At 42.5% G+C, this 16906-nt stretch overlaps 1 non-coding gene across 1 annotated transcript; it reads left to right on the forward strand.

Annotated features, from left to right (window-relative positions):
- The first annotated feature begins 9875 nt into the window (after positions 1 to 9875).
- Positions 9876 to 9982, forward strand: LOC145071896 (small nucleolar RNA R71). The gene has a single exon (XR_013690858.1). It is a non-coding gene; the product is annotated as a small nucleolar RNA R71 (small nucleolar RNA).
- Positions 9983 to 16906: the final 6924 nt, after the last annotated feature.

The raw sequence follows: 16906 nt of genomic DNA on the forward strand, positions 1-16906 counted from the left end.
TATAACAATAGCACAACATACTCGTAAGTCCTTAGCCTTATAAGGCACTCCATAACTCACTAGTCAGTTCCTGATCAAGGTCAAAGTCCTTGGTCAAGGTCAACAGTCCATGTTGACCTCAACTCGCCGAGTACACTCGACTGCTCGTCGAGTCCTTGAAGCACATTCCAACTCGCCGAGTTCCTTCGAATCCCGATCAAATCTTAAGGCCACCTGTCGAGTTTCCTCCTTGCAACTCGACGGGTATACACACAAACAAATCCTTGGCCAAAACTCATACGACTCGCCGAGTTGTTCTTCAACTCGTCGAGTTTCATGACCATCTTTATCTAACTCGCCGAGTTGTTCAACCAACGCGTCGAGTTCACGACTTCCTTCATCTGACTCGTCGAGTTGTTCATCCAACTCGTCGGGTTTAATGGACATCTTCATATGACTCACCGAGTCGGCTTTGCGACACGCCGAGTCCCTTCAGTCATTTTAACATGCAGAAGTCTTTAAGCCATGGCAAGGTCCCAAATTGTAGATCTAACTTCCTTAAGCTTGCTTATCACATAAAGTTGCAAACTTTACATGAATGCAATTCTTTACAAGCTCTAAATGGCAAAACCAAACTTTTAATGGGTGTTCATGGACCAAGCGGACCTTAAACTCGACTAAAGCTGGAACTTTATGCTTGAATAATCCAAAGAGGGTCCAGATCTGAATTTACAACTTCAGATCTAGCCCTTAGATTGCTATACCAACTTGATGCCCTTTTTAAAAACCTGAAACTCATTCAAGGATGAGGTCTAAACTGAAATAACTGAGGGTAATGGTTAAATACCTTCCCAAGAGATGTCCACAGAAGTAGAATTCAGATCTCTTCCCAGCTCCTTGCCTCAATCACTTGATTCCCCAAACTCTTACACCAAAATTCTTCTCTCAAAGCTTCAACACACAAGGGCACACACACACACACACACACGAGTTAGAGATGCAAAGGGGGCTGCAAAGGAACTGAAAGAGGCTTGAGCTTCTTTAAATAGGGGTGCAAACCCCGGGAATTAGGGTTTCACTTTCCATCTCCTACTCGCCGAGTCCCACAAAGGACTCGCCGAGTAGGTCACTTAATTCGCGATCCAACCCGCTGCTACTCGACGAGTAGGGCAACCAACTCGTCGAGTAGGGCCAAAACCCAACATATTTTATTTAAAGTATTACCTGAGAGTTGGGGCATTATAGCTCTCCCCCACTTGAACTAGACTTCATCCTCGAAATCCGTTGGGATAAACAATGTCGGAAAATGCTCGCACATCTCCGCTTCCGGCTCGCACGTCTACTTGGATCCCTTTCGATGTTCCCATTATACCTTTACCAAAAGTATTTCCTTGTTCCGCAGAATCTTCTTCTTCCTTTCCAAAATTTCCACAAGCCTTTCCACATAGTTCAAGTGCCCGTCAACCTTAATGTCATCCAACGACACTACTGCTCCTGGGCCATAACGCACTTTCGCAATTGCGAAACATGAAATGTTTTGTGGATCCGGTTAAGCTCTTCCGTGAGCTCTAATCCTGAACGGCCAAATATAGTGGCGACCCAACTTTCCCATCTTCTTGAAACGGATCACACCCTTCCAGGGTGAGACCTTCAGGAGAACCATGTCACCCTCCAGAAATTCCAGCTCAGATCGGCGCCGGTCCGCATAACTTTTCTGCCGGCTCTGAGCGGTCTGCAGTCGCTATCTAATCTATTGTATCATCTCGGTAGTTTGCAGAACTACCTCTGTCCGACCCATCACCCTATGCCCAACATCCCCCCAACAGACTGGGGTCCTACACTTCCCCCCATACAATAACTCGAAAGGCAGGGCGCCAATACTGGAATGGTAGATGTTATTGTAGGCGAACTCCACAAGCGGTAGGTGGGAATCTCAACTCCCACCGAAATCAATGACACATGCCCTCAACATATCCTCGAGGGTCTGGATGGTCTGCTCACTCTGCCCATTAGTCTGTGGATGGAACGCCGTACTGAAATGCAGTCTCGTACCCAGTTCCTCGTGGAACTTTTGCCAAAATCATGAAGTAGAACTGACATCCCGATCCGAAACAATGGAAACCGGGACTCCCTGGCGAGAGACAATCTCGCGGACATAGAGGTCGGCCAACTTTTCTGCCGACAAACTCTCCCATATGGCTAGGAATTGAGCACTCTTGGTCAATCGATCCATGATGACCCATATAGCGTTGAATCCCTTTGTCGTCCTTGGCAACTTCGTGATGAAATCCATCGTGATCCGTTCCCATTTCCACATGGGAATCTCCAGAGGCTATAGCTTACCATGCGGCTACTGGTGCTAGGCCTTGACCATCCTACAGGTCAAGCACCTCTCAACGTACCAAGCGATATCTCGCTTCATACAGGCCACCAATAACTCGAACTCATATCACGGTACATCTTGGTGGCCCCCAGGTGAATAGAAAAACGAGACTTATGAGCCTCCTCCATCACTGTCTGCCTAACTCCTCTAGTCATCGGAACCCAAACCCGACCATATCGGGTCAATAGCCCGCGGCTATCCTGAACAAACCCGACGCTTTCTCCCTTGATCCTTTCCAACATCCATTTCTCTGGTTTCATACCCTCGATCTGAGCATCTCTCACCAAACCCACTAGTGGGGAATCCACCGCTATCCTCATACATCTGGCTGGCGTAGAAGACTTGCGCTACCTCATGTTCAGGTTTGGCTGGTCCATGATGTGCCTCAAACTCTTGTGATTCGTGTATATCGTACAATGGACTCCGTACAGATAGTGCCTACAAATCTTGAGATCGAAGACCACCACTGATGTGCACAAAAGTACTCACTAATTTTAATTTTTATAACCTAACAAACTTAACTAACTATGCACTTATAGGCAGTGTACCTAGTCAGATTACAGTATAGCTTGGGTAAGTCGGGTGTCGATCACAGGGAACGGTGTTCTAATTAATTTACTTACTATTAAATTAACCTAATTTATTAACAAGTTTAAAAGGTTTTTTATCTGATTTTACAAGATCATATGAACTTAAATCAAATTCAATAAATAAAAACACACTCTTGTTTAGTTTGAATCCACTTCTCCCTTATGGCTAGCTAGTGATTACGGATTATTAAGTTGGTTTTTAGTTGTATTAGTAATTTAGTTCTATCTTACCAATAATTAACTAATTCATGTCAACCATGTATGTTCACACATAATTAAACACAGAACTAATTATGAATGTAAATATGCTATTTAAGATTTGTTGTATAAACGCAATTATGGTCACAATACACGTTCTCTAGCACAGCTAGGCTTTATTTATTCTAATTACTAACTAAGATTGGTCAATCCCAGCTCTAACAATTCAATGTTCACTAAATCATTAGGTAAACATGTTCATGCAGTTTAACGGTCACTAAGCTACACAGAACATGCAATCAAGCAATTAGATAAACAAATAATAGCATGCTAGGTTATACAAATCAAACACAAGCAATTTTTACCAACTAAACTTAATCCAATAGCATATAACTATTCATAAGTTCAAAGCTTCATCTAGCTAAACAAGAGTAGCTAGATTCAGCTGCTCATCATAGCAACTAAACCAAAACAGCTAAAACTAATGCAAGAGATGTTCTTATTTAACTAAAATATAAGCCTTTACTTCTTTTGATGTTGAAAACCTTCTTCCAGAACCTTTCTTTCGTTCCAAATCGTCTTCTGGAATTCCTTTCTTCTGCCAAAAGCTTCCCCCCTTCGTAATAATCAGGAGGACTTATATAATTCTCAAAAACCCGCGCCACGTCGTGGCCAGGTGTGCCACGTCGTGGGCTTCAAGCAATCCGTATTCTTCAAGGAAATCTTCCACGTCGCGATGTTTATCTTCTGGAACACCCGTGCCACGTCGTGGACTTCATCACCACGTCTATCATGAATTTATTATTTTCTTGTCTTTCAAGCCTCCCATGTTCCACATTTTGGCATTTTTGGTCCCTCTCTTCGAAAATCCTTTATATTGACTGAAAATAACAATTTAAAGTCATAAGTATCATTATTCTAAACATGTTACCACTTTATTAATAAAAATGTACTTAAATATTGCCTAAAAATAAGTATAAATATGGCAATATCAAAATACCCCACACTTAGGCTTTGCTTGCCCGCAAGCAAATTTAAACTCAATTCTTAATTACTAACACCACACAGAACAATCCGACTCTAGTTCAGCCATTATGCCAAGACCTCAACGCATGCTTTTGTTGAAAATATTCCTAAAGTACCCCCATACTTTAAATACTCACAATCTTCATAAACACTCGCCCACTTTTTCCGAACAATGCTCATTTTATGCAACCCTCCGAATCCATCCTCAGAAAACCTCCTTATCCTCAAGGTATTTTTAGTTGAGCAACCTAAGCATACATAATCTAGAATTACAAGTTTTCGATACCACTATGGAGCTCTTTTGGAATTCTTCACTTCCTTGATAATTTGATCTTTGATTTCTTTTGAATTCACCACCTTATTTGATTTGATTTCTTGGTATCTTCGGCCTTTTGAATTTCTTGGAATTTTGATCTTTTGATCTTCACTTTATTTGCTCCAAAATTCTTCACACTTTTCTCGTAATTCTCTCTTTTCTTTTTTTCTTTACATATACCTCACTTTTTTTTTCTTTTCACTCAAAACCTACATGCTTAAGCAGAGGCGCTCAACCTCAACCTTTATCGATTAATGATAATAATTTTCCTGGATACATTTCAGGTTTAGGCTGCTAAACATATTGCATCCCTCAAACCAAGTGGGGTTATGTTTTTGTTCCATGATTTCACTAAAATAAGGGAGGCCACAAATGCACTATAACGTATATCGGCTCAACTAAACATTTGAACTTTCATCGGATCATCCCACATAATACTAGCAATTATAGCTCAACTTATTATTACTAGATTCAATTATTCAAAATTTTCAAAATTTTCAAAATTTCAATTTTGACTATCAAATTCTATGATTTTCTAGCAACTTACTTTTCTACCCCTACCCCACACTTATTTCATACAATGCCCTCATTGTATTCATAAAAATAAATCAAAATTAAAGAAAAGGGAGAAAAAGGAACAGACTCCCCTGGGATACTGGCGTGAGCATCTCCAAAAGTGTGGAAAACGTGCAATTGGACTTCCAAAAATAGAAACTTGGTGTAGAACTGGTTGAATACGTAAATAAACCACGAACATGACTCGAAACTTCAATTCTTCAAAGTGGGTATTTGTAAGAAAAAAATGTGGCTAATGATAAACTGGGTCACGTCGTGGCAGGTGACTGGCCACATCGTGATATGGGTTGAAACCGCGAACACCAAAATGCTGAATTTCTTTAACTGTAATAGCGCCACGACGTGGCGGTAAGGACTCCACGTCGTGGAAACTGGGCATCAACAGAAAATGGCTTATTTGTTTTATTTACTCTAGCAACTTTGACCAATGGCTAACTGGTTTCAGACGCTTCTATGCAAATGTATTTCCCAACTATAACTTCTCTCCTAATATACCCCACACTTATCTTGAATTGTGGGTTCCGACTCACGACTTTAAGCTCCTTTGACAAACACGAATCGAAAGTTAACCTTTTATGCTCCTTAGAATTCCAATGCTAATCTGAAAATGGATCAACCCAAAAGAAAAAAATAACATCATAGTTTAAGAATGTTTTACATCACACACCAAATTCAACATAAAAAAAACTACTCAAAAAAACAAAGCAAAAGAGAAAATAAAATCAATCATCATCTTGATCTTGTGCTCCACTTGGACCTGCCCCGTCATCCTGCGGACGCCATAGCTCCTCCCATGTCGGAAAATAGGGATACTGTGGTGGCATAGAAGGTGGTCGGGTCACACCCAAATGCGAATAAATACCCTCAGTAAGCTGGGTATGGTAAATAGCATGCCCCCATAGATTATCCAAATACGTTCCCACCCGACTCAGAAAAAGGTCGGTGGGCACTCCCTGCACATACTGCGTAGCAGCACGTTATCTCTTGACTTCACCTCTAGCCCGCACATTCCGACGTCGCGGTCTGGCTGGTGGTTGCTGTCCTGGTTGCACCTCCTCCTGCTCGTCATCTATCGGCGGTATAACAAAACGACCCCCGATATTCACCACCGCTCGCATAACACCCAAGACTTGAATGGTCAAGTCTGTGTCCAGGAATCGAGTAAGATTCCTCACAAAGTCATGGGTCAAAATATGATATGACCTAGCCAGGCGAGTAACCAAATGCCCCCTAGTAATCGGGCTCCTAGGCCTAGAATTGGCCGCTTTCTTCCCCATGAACCTCGCCAACATATAAGGTAAATCACAACAAACTCCCGGGGTAATAAGAGTCCATAAGTAAAATAGATTCTGAATGGGGACTTTATCACCATGATGCTTGTGATTTATTGAAAAAGTGATAAGGCGGTGCAAAAATCGGAAAACAGGATTCCGAATTTGTGACTCACTCGAGTCACGAGTGTTGTACTCATGGTTAGAAATGCCCCGCCAGAACTGCACATCCAAATTACCGGGAGCAAAATCTCAAACACATCCAAGCAAGAACGGAATGAAAAACGGAGATTGCGTCTCCACTTCTGTATAGAGCCCCATACGCCAAGCAAATTCCCGAAGACTACACTCTCGATATACACCACCCAAACGAAACACGAGTGCCCCGTTGTAGGTTAAATCAAGGGTGCGTTCCTCGAAGCATATGGTAGAGAAAAACTCCACCGATAATTCCCGATACATGGGTTCTTGAATGGCAAATAAATTCCTCCACCCGTGACAAGTGAACGAAAATTGATCTCCAACATAAGTCTTTGACTAACTCAGCTACCATTCCCACTCCACCAAGCCATCCCCAATCGATAATTGGGGCTATTGCAAACTCCCTGTTATACATCCATCCAAGCCGATTCTCATACGTAGTTAGCAACGGTCGGGGAATGTTTTGAGGAAACTGGTATAAGGGATGTATGCTTGCTACATCTATCGGGTTTTCCTCCTGTGGAACAGCTCGTCGTGGTCCCATTTTTGCATACAAAAGCAAACCAAAGCAGCAAACATCCAAAGCATTAAAACATATTAAATGGGTCTGCCAGAAGTCACGACGTGGCCAGGCTATGCCACGTCGTGGGCCGCATCGCAAACAGATTTTGGATCGGTCATTTTATAAGCAATTTCTACCAAAATTAGTGCTTGGGGTTTGTTCCTATGGACATCTAAATGACATGCAATCTAAAATCAACCACTAGATTCAACCAATTTCGTGAATCATACAAACCCTAACCATGAAAACTTGAAATTGGAAGAACTAACTACAAAATAATGAGTAAAACACATACCAAGTAGATTAATTGGCAAGATCTTGCAAGGAAAGTGGATGTAGATTAAGAAATTGGTTGTGGGGTTTTGTTGTTCCCGTTCTTGCGGCAGCTTCCAATATAATTGAGAATTATCGGTCAAAGGGTTTTAAAGAAATGGTCCCCCCTGATTTTTAAAGGCCACGACGTGGCTGGCTATGCCCACGCCGTGGACCTTAAATCTGTTTTATAGTCCCGTATTTCCATTTCGACCCACGACGTGGCTGGCTATGCCCACGTCGTGGAACTGCCAAATGTAAAATTTTAATAAACTCTAACATATTAACTAATTACTTTGCATATCATTCATTATTTAAAGTTCTCCATAGGTAATTCTTTACTAATTATAAGTTTTTAGATGATGAATTGATGTCTTTCTTAATTAAAAGCTAAAAAAAATTTAAAAGAAAAGAAAATGCAAACCAAGCTCGGGTTGCCTCCCGAGAAGCGCTTCTTTTTTTTCTTGGAGTCTTGAGCTGGACTCCGTGCCTTCTACGTTTAATCTTCGGAAGAGTCTAACACTAGGATCTTTTGTTCCTTGAATCGCCGTTTGTAAGCTTGAACTCTCCTTTTATACGCCTTCTTTGAATTTTCCTTTTTAGCTTTTCCATCTTCTTCAAGCTTGCGTTTTGTGCCCTTCGTTTGTTCCTTGCATTCCATAGCATTCTCCTCCTCTTTTACCACTGGCTTTATTACTCTTGAAGTGACCTCCTCTTCCTCACTTGTCATTTCCTCGTCCTCTTTGCTCACCCAAGAAGGTGGGCTCTTGTAAGCTATGACTTCAATCAAATACGGAACAGATGGCCTCGGTTTTGTCCTCTTGACTTGATGAACTGCCTTTATCTCTTTTTCCAATAGTTTTTCCAGTTCTTCTAGTTCATTCTCTTCATTAATTGTGAACACCTCTTCTTTATCTTCTTGAAAGTCATCTTTTATCCCAAAGACTTCTTGTTCATCTCCAACCCTCAAAGTGAGCTTAGACTCGTGGATATCAACAAGGGCTCCAGCAGTGTTAAGCAATGGCCGGCCAAGGATTATTGGAACATCCGGATCTTCTTTCATGTCTAAGACTACAAAGTCTATTGGAAAAACAAATTTTCCAACTTTTACCAAAATATCCTCCACGATGCCACGGGGTTGTGTCACCGAACGATTCGCCATATGAATCTTCATTTTTGTAGCCTTCATCTTCTTAATCTCCAATTTTTGATAAAATGAAAAAGGCATTAGATTAATGCTAGCCCCAAAATCGGCTAAAGCATTGACCTTCATTTTATTCCCAAACTCACATGGAAGAGTGACGCGTCCAGGATCCCCCATCATTTCTGGTGTTTCTCCCAACACAGCTTTTGAAGTTTGTTCACTTAGAATCACTGTAGACTGCTTCTTTAATTGCCTTCGAGTATCTATCAAGTCTTGCAGTAATTTCTGGTTCTCGGGAGCTTTGGATAAGGACTCGACAAAGGGGGTATTAATTGGGATCCCCTTCACATGCTTTACATACTCTAAATGCTCCTTCTCCAGTAGACTAAGTGCAGCTCGGTTGGGAAATGGCAAAGGTGGCTGATAAGCTGGAACGGGATCAAAAGTTTTTTGATCAGACATGCGCCACGTCATGGCGAGCCTGGTTCAGCACTTTCTCCATTTTCGATCCTTGATTTCTTGGGCTGCTGCGGTTCTTCTTCCAATGCCTCCAGGAACTCAGATATTGCATCTTCTTCAGTGTCGATGGCCATTACGTGAGATTGGGTCTTTACTTTGGGATTCTTCGGGGATAATTTTTCATGAACTAGAGTGGCTAGTTGACCAAATTGTACTTCAAGGTTATGGATGGAGGCTTGCTGGTTCTTTATCAAAGTTTGTTGTTCCATGATGGCGGAATCAGTGGCATCGTGTCTCTTTTCTGAAGCCTCCATAAACTTCATTAAAATGGTCTCTAGGTCGGGTTTCTTCTCGGCCGGTGGCTGCTCCTTTTGATAAAGGCCTCGACCTGTCTGCCTATATTTCTCTTCTTTTTGCTTCTTATACTCTTCATATGGCAGCCACTCCTTCTTCGCTTTCCTCCAGTCCTCATCAAACTTATCCCCACTAGAGTAGCACACTTGAGCCCTTCTATTCCCAAACTTATCTATATTGAAGTCCTTGGTCAAGTGTGGACCACTGCATCTCTCGCACCCCACTCTTATGGAATGTATCGACTGGTCCATTTATGTTATCCTGCGATCCATGTTATTCAGCATGGCCATGACAGCTTCAATTTCTTCAGTTTGGGCCCCTCCACCGCCTTTCATTCCATCTTGCCTTGGGTTGTGGTATTCGCGAGAGTGTTTCGCAAATTCTTCAATTAGCTCCTTGACCTCCCTTGGATTTTTCTTTGTCAACGGTCCTTGAGAATCAAGGAGTTGTCTTGTCATCACATTGACCCCATCATAAAAGATTGACATCTCTTGCTGCACATTTAGGTCATGTTGAGGGCAATTTCTGAGCAAGCCCTTGTACCGCTCCCATGCTTCGTATAGTGATTCCCCCGGCTGTTGCTCAAAGTTGGCTATTGCCTTCTTGAGTTTAGCTATCTTGGATGGCGGGCAGAACTGGTCCAGGAATTGCTCACGCATTTGAGCCCAAGTGGTGATTGTACACGGTGGAAGTGCTTTCAACCACTCCTTAGCAGCTCCTTTGAAAGTGATGGGAAGCATCCTAAGCAAGACTGTGTTTCTGCTGACATTAGGGACATTGAAGTAATCCGCAATGTCGTTGACTTCATCTAGATGCTTAAAAGCATCCTCATGATCTTTCCTGAAAAATGGGATGTCCTTCAGTGCGGTCAATATGTGTCCCTTCAGCTCGAATGTGGCAGTGGCAGGTATTGCGGGTTGGACTAAACCGGGACCCACATCTTCTCATATCTGCTTCTTGTAAGCTCCCATGGACATTTCCTCAATCACTGCCATCTCGTTCCTTGGCTCGTTCTCGGGTTCGCTTGTATGTTTTTCAAATTCTGGCTCGGTATCGCTTTCGGACTCGGTCTGGACGGGTGTATGATCCAAATGCTCAAGATTGCTCTTGTGCTTCGCTGATGAACTTGACTCTCCTGTCTTTTTTCCCGACTTCCTAGAAAAAGCTGACTTAGTTCTTTCAAGGGCGTCTTTTTCTTGTGAAGTGCAGACTCGGGGTCTTCAAGTGGTGGCACCAAGTGTGTGTTTGAGCTTCTGGTCATGAACTCCTACAATTTGCTAAACTTAAAACGTAAAACTGAACTAAAATAAGAAAAACTAATCTTAAAACAAAAAAAAAAATCTAGTTTTTTTTACTGTCCACGTCGTGGCCAAAGTAGTGCCACGTCGTGGACTCTGGGAATAACATAAAAAATTATTTTGCTGAAAAATTAACTTTTTGTGGGTTTTTACTCCACAAGAAGGATCGATCAATTTAATGCAAATAAATAAGCTAAAAACTAAGCCGTTCCCCGACAACGGCGCCAAAAACTTGATGTGCACAAAAGTACTCACTAATTTTAATATTTATAACCTAACAAACTTAACTAACTTTGCACTTATAGGCAGTGTACCTAGTCAGATTACAGTATAGCTTGGGTAAGTCGGGTGTCGATCACAGGGAACGGTGTTCTAATTAATTTACTTACTATTAAATTAACCTAATTTATTAAAAAGTTTAAAAGGGTTTTTATTTTATTTTACAAGATCAGATGAACTTAAATCAAATTCAATAAATAAAAACACACTCTTGTTTAGTTTGAATCCACTTCTCCCTTATGGCTAGCTAATGATTACGGATTATTAAGTTGGTTTTTAGTTGTAATAGTAATCCAATTCTATCTTACCAATAATTAACTAATTCATGTCAACCATGTATGTTCACACATAATTAAACGCATAACTAATTATGAATGTAAATATGCTATGTAAGATTTGTTGTATAAACGCAATTATGGTCACAATACACGTTCTCTAGCACAACTAGGCTTTATTTATTCTAATTACTAACTAAGATTGGTAAATCCCGTCTCTAACAATGCAATGTTCACCAAATCATTAGGTAAACAGGTTCATGCAGTTTAATGGTCACTAAGCTACACAGAACATGCAATCAAGCAATTAGATAAACAAATAATAGCATGCTAGGTTATACAAATCAAACACAATCAATTTTTACCAACTAAGCTTAATCCAATAGCATATAACTATTCATAAGTTCAAAGCTTCATCTAGCTAAACAAGAGTAGCTAGATTCAGCTGCTCATCATAGCAACTAAACCAAAACAGCTAAAACTAATGAAAGACATGTTCTTATTTAACTAAAATATAAACCTTTACTTCTTTTAGTGTTGAAAACCTTCTTCCAGAACCTTTCTTTCGTTCCAAATCGTCTTCTGGAATTCCTTTCTTCTGCCAAAAGCTTCCCCCCTTCGTAATAATCAGGAGGACTTATATAATTCTCAAAAACCCGCGCCACGTCGTGGCCAGGTGTGCCACGTCGTGGGCTTCAAGCAATCCGTATTCTTCAAGGAAATCTTCCACGTCGCGATGTTTATCTTCTGGAACACCCGTGCCACGTCGTGGGCTTCATCGCCACGTCTATCATGAATTTATTATTTTCTTGTCTTTCAAGCCTCCCATGTTCCACATTTTGGCATTTTTGGTCCCTCTCTTCGAAAATCCTTTATATTGACTGAAAATAACAATTTAAAGTCATAAGTATCATTATTCTAAACATATTACCACTTTATTAATAAAAATGTACTTAAATATTGCCTAAAAATAAGTATAAATATGGCAATATCAAAATACCCCACACTTAGGCTTTGCTTGCCCGCAAGCAAATTTAAACTCAATTCTTAATTACTAACACCACACAGAACAATCCGACTCTAGTTCAGCCATTATGCCAAGACCTCAACGTATGCTTTTGTGTCGAAAATATTCCTAAAGTACCCCCCATACTTTAAATACTCACAATCTTCATAAACACTTGCCCAATTTTTCCGAACAATGCTCATTTTATGCAACCCTCCGAATCCATCCTCAGAAAACCTCCTTATCCTCAAGGTATTTTTAGTTGAGCAACCTAAGCATACATAATCTAGAATTACAATTTTTCGATACCACTATGGAGCTCTTTTTGAATTCTTCAATTCCTTGATAATTTGATCTTTGATTTCTTTTGAATTCACCACCTTATTTGATTTGATTTCTTGGTATCTTCGGCCTTTTGAATTTCTTGGAATTTTGATCTTTTGATCTTCACTTTATTTGCTCCAAAATTCTTCACACTTTTCTCGTAATTCTCTCTTTTCTTTTTTTCTTTACATATACCTCACTTTTTTTTTTCTTTTCACTCAAAACCTACATGCTTAAGCAGAGGCGCTCAACCTCAACCTTTATCGATTAATGATAATAATTTTCCTGGATACATTTCAGGTTTAGGCTGCTAAACATATTGCATCCCTCAAACCAAGTGGGGTTATGTTTTTGTTCCATGATTTCACTAAAATAAGGGAGGCCACAAATGCACTATAACGTATATCGGCTCAACTAAACATTTGAACTTTCATCGGATCATCCCACATAATACTAGCAATTATAGCTCAACTTATTATTACTAGATTCAATTATTCAAAATTTTCAAAATTTTCAAATTTTCAATTTTGACTATCAAATTCTATGATTTTCTAGCAACTTACTTTTCTACCCCTACCCCACACTTATTTCATACAATGCCCTCATTGTATTCATAAAAATAAATAAAAATTAAAGAAAAGGGAGAAAAAGGAACAGACTCCCCTGGAATAGTGGCGTGAGCATCTCCAAAAGTGTGGAAAACGTGCAATTGGACTTCCAAAAATAGAAACTTGGTGTAGAACTGGTTGAATACGTAAATAAACCACGAACATGACTCGAAACTTCAATTCTTCAAAGTGGGTATTTGTAAGAAAAAAAATGTGGCTAATGATAAACTGGGCCACGTCGTGGCAGGTGACTGGCCACGTCGTGATATGGGTTGAAACCGCGAACACCAAAATGCTGAATTTCTTTAACTGTAATAACGCCACGACGTGGCGGTAAGGACTCCACGTCGTGGAAACTGGGCATCAACAGAAAACCCGTGCCACGTCGTAATAATCAGGAGGACTTATATAATCCTCAAAATCCCGTGCCACGTTGTGGCCAGATGTGCCACGTCATGGGCTTCAAGCAATCCGTATCCTTCAAGGAAATCCTCCGCGTCGCGATGTTTATCTTCTGGAACACCCGTGGCACGTCGTGGGCTTCATCACCACGTCGTGAATTGAGTGTCTATCATGAATTTATTATTTTCTTGTCTTTCAAGCCTCCTATGTTCCACATTTTGGCACTTTTGGTCCCTCTCTTCGAAAATCCTTTATATTGACTGAAAATAACAATTTAAAGTCATAAGTATCATTATTCTAAACATATTATCATTTTATTAGCAAAAATGTACTTAAATATTGCCTAAAAATAAGTATAAATATGGCAATATCAACCACTCCCAACTCAAGATCGTGTGTGGGGTATCTCGTCTCATGCGTCTTCAACTGCCTCGATGCATAAGCTATCACTCGTCCCCTCTGCATGAGGACCGCCCCCTATCATGTAATGGACGCATCACAAAATATCACAAAATCCTCAACTCCCTCGGGGAGTTTCAACACTGGCACCTCGCATAAACACTGCCGCAGGATCTCAAACGACCTCTGCTGCTACGGGCCCCACCGGAAATCCACCCCTTTCCTTGTTAGACGAGTGAGGGGTACGGAAATCTTGGAGAAATCACGAATAAATCTCCGATAATACCCTGCTAAACCCAAGAAACTCCTGATGTCTGAGGTAGATTTCGGAACCTCCCACTGCATAACTGCCTCTACCTTGGCCGGATCGACCAGAATCCCAAACCTTGTTAACAAGATGTCCGGGGAACTGGACCTCTCATAGCCAAAACTCGCATTTCGAGAACTTGGCGTACAACTGTTCTCGCCTCTAAACCTCCAGCAGCTCCCTGAGATGCTCCTCATGCTGCTCCTGGGTCTTGGAATACACCAAGATGTCATCTATGAATACAATGACCGAGCGATCGAGCATCGGTCTGCAGACTCGGTTCATCAAATCCATGACACTGCTGGTGCGTTGGTGAGCCCAAACGGCATCACCACGAACTCGTAGTGACCATAATGAGTTTGGAACACGGTCTTCTCCACGTCTTCCTCCCTCACCCTGACCTAGTGATATCCTGATCTCAAATCAATCTTGGAAAACCAAGATGCACCCTGCAGCTGATCGAACAGATCGTCTATCCTCGGGAGTGGATAACGGTTCTTCACCGTTAACTTGTTCAGTTCCCTATAGTAAATGCATATCCTGTACGAACCATCCTTCTTCCTGATGAAAAGGATCGGCGCTCCCCAGGGTGAACTACTCAGACGAATAAACTGCTTCCCCAGCAATTCCTGCAATTGAGATGACAGCTCCTACGTCTCATGCGATGCCAAATGGTACGGCACCTTGGCGATAGGGGCTGCACCTAGAACTAGATCAATCCTGAACTCAACCTACCTCTCCAGAGGCACCCCGGGCAACTCTTCCGGAAACACATCAGCAAACTCTCGCACCACCGGGACCTTTGAAACTAAGAGCTTCTCCCTATCCCGCGTATCTATCACATATGCCAAATAACCGGCACACCCGTGGTGAATATACTGTCGGGCCCTGGTTACGGAACATAACCTTGATCCCAACCTGGTACCCTCTCCATACACTACAAGTTCTCACCCACTTGGGGTTCGAACTACCACCCGCTGCCTCTCACAGTCAATCATGGCGCAAAAACGGCTGAGCCAATCCATCCCTATAATCACACATAGATCCCCCATGGGAATAGGAATCAAATCTATCGGGAAGGACACCCCGAAAATATCCAACTCACATCCCCGGTAGACCGAAGAAGCGGAAACTCCGTGCTCGCTGGCGATCGAGACCCGCAACGGGCACTCGAGATCATCCATCGGCACACTGAACCCTCTACTAAAAGTCTGAGATACGAACGACCGACTCGCCCCCGAGTCAAATAGAACCAAAGCAGGCAAAGAATTTACTAACAACGTACCTAATCACAGGTACAATCAATAAGCATAACACAATACAATAATTGAGGCAGAGAATAGAAATGTACCGGCAACCACATCCGGTCCGGTCTTCGCCTCCTCGGCTGTAAGCTGGAAGGCGCGTCCCTGAGCCTTCGGAGGCTCCACCTGAACTGGCCTCCCATCACCAATCTTCCCAGCAACTAGAGTAGATCCCTGTGCCGACTTAGCGGCGATCTGCAGACAGTTGGTCTTCACATCACCAACCTAATGACAACGGTAACAAATCCTCATATCTGGTGGAGGGGCGGACCGACGGCAGTCCCTGGCATAGTGCCCCTCATTGCCACATTTGTGGCATCCACCTCCTACTCGACAAACCTCTAAATGAACCCTGCCGCACTTTCCACATGTGCGGCTCTATTGACCCCCGGATCATGTATCAGCGGTCTTAAACCGCTTAGGCGCCGACTCTGACTGGGCCGGTGCCTTACGCTGCTCCTTTAGTTGCAGCTCTATCTCCAACTCATACCGCCTCGTGGCTTCCTGAAGAACCAGGAGGGTATCACAACGCTGTGTAGCCACAAACTATCGTATATCCGTCTTGAGAATACTGAGATAACGGGTCATTTGAGATTGCTCCGACGCAAACTCCGGGCAAAACATAGCCATCTCCGTGAACATCTGGGTAATCTCCATCACTGACTCTCCATCCTGTCTCAAAGTCAAGAACTCCTGAGCAAGCCGCTCCCGCTCAAAACGAGGAATGTAGCGGGTGTGAAACATATCCCTGAACTGCTCCCAAGTAATAGCAGTCCGCTGATCATCCGAATATGAAACTGTCGTCAATCTCCACCAGTCCTTCGCCCCAAGCCTCAGCAGGTTCAAGGCACATCTGACCTTCTGGTCAGCAGGACAAGAGCACGTGAAGAAACATCCCTCCACGTCAGATAACCACCTCATAGCCCGAATAGCATCCTGTGTACATCAAATGTCGAAGGCTTTGTATTATCAAAGTCCCGGTACTGGAAAGCCATACCAGCTCCTCCTCCAACCCCTTCCGCAGTTACAGCCGAAGTGGCTGCAGCGGCAGCTGTCTCTACTAGAGCTGCATATCGCTCATCAAAATACTCCACCATCGCGGTCTTAATCGACCCAAACATCTCTGGCAGTTGTGCTCGAAAAGCCGCAACGACCTCATCCTGCAGAATCTCCCGGATCCTGGCATCCAGGTCCTCAGTCCCAATCTGAACTACGGGCTCAGGTGCTATCGGCACCTCTGGCCCTCCATCTCCCATCCCCAATCCTGACCCAGATCCCGACCCGGATCCATCAGCAAAGCGTCTCGTCACCACCATACTCGCAAACACACCCA

The sequence above is a fragment of the Lactuca serriola genome, chromosome 8, assembly GCF_051521515.1.
Source record: "Lactuca serriola cultivar US96UC23 chromosome 8, Lser_US96UC23_V15, whole genome shotgun sequence".
In the NCBI taxonomy this organism is placed as follows: Eukaryota; Viridiplantae; Streptophyta; class Magnoliopsida; order Asterales; family Asteraceae; genus Lactuca; species Lactuca serriola.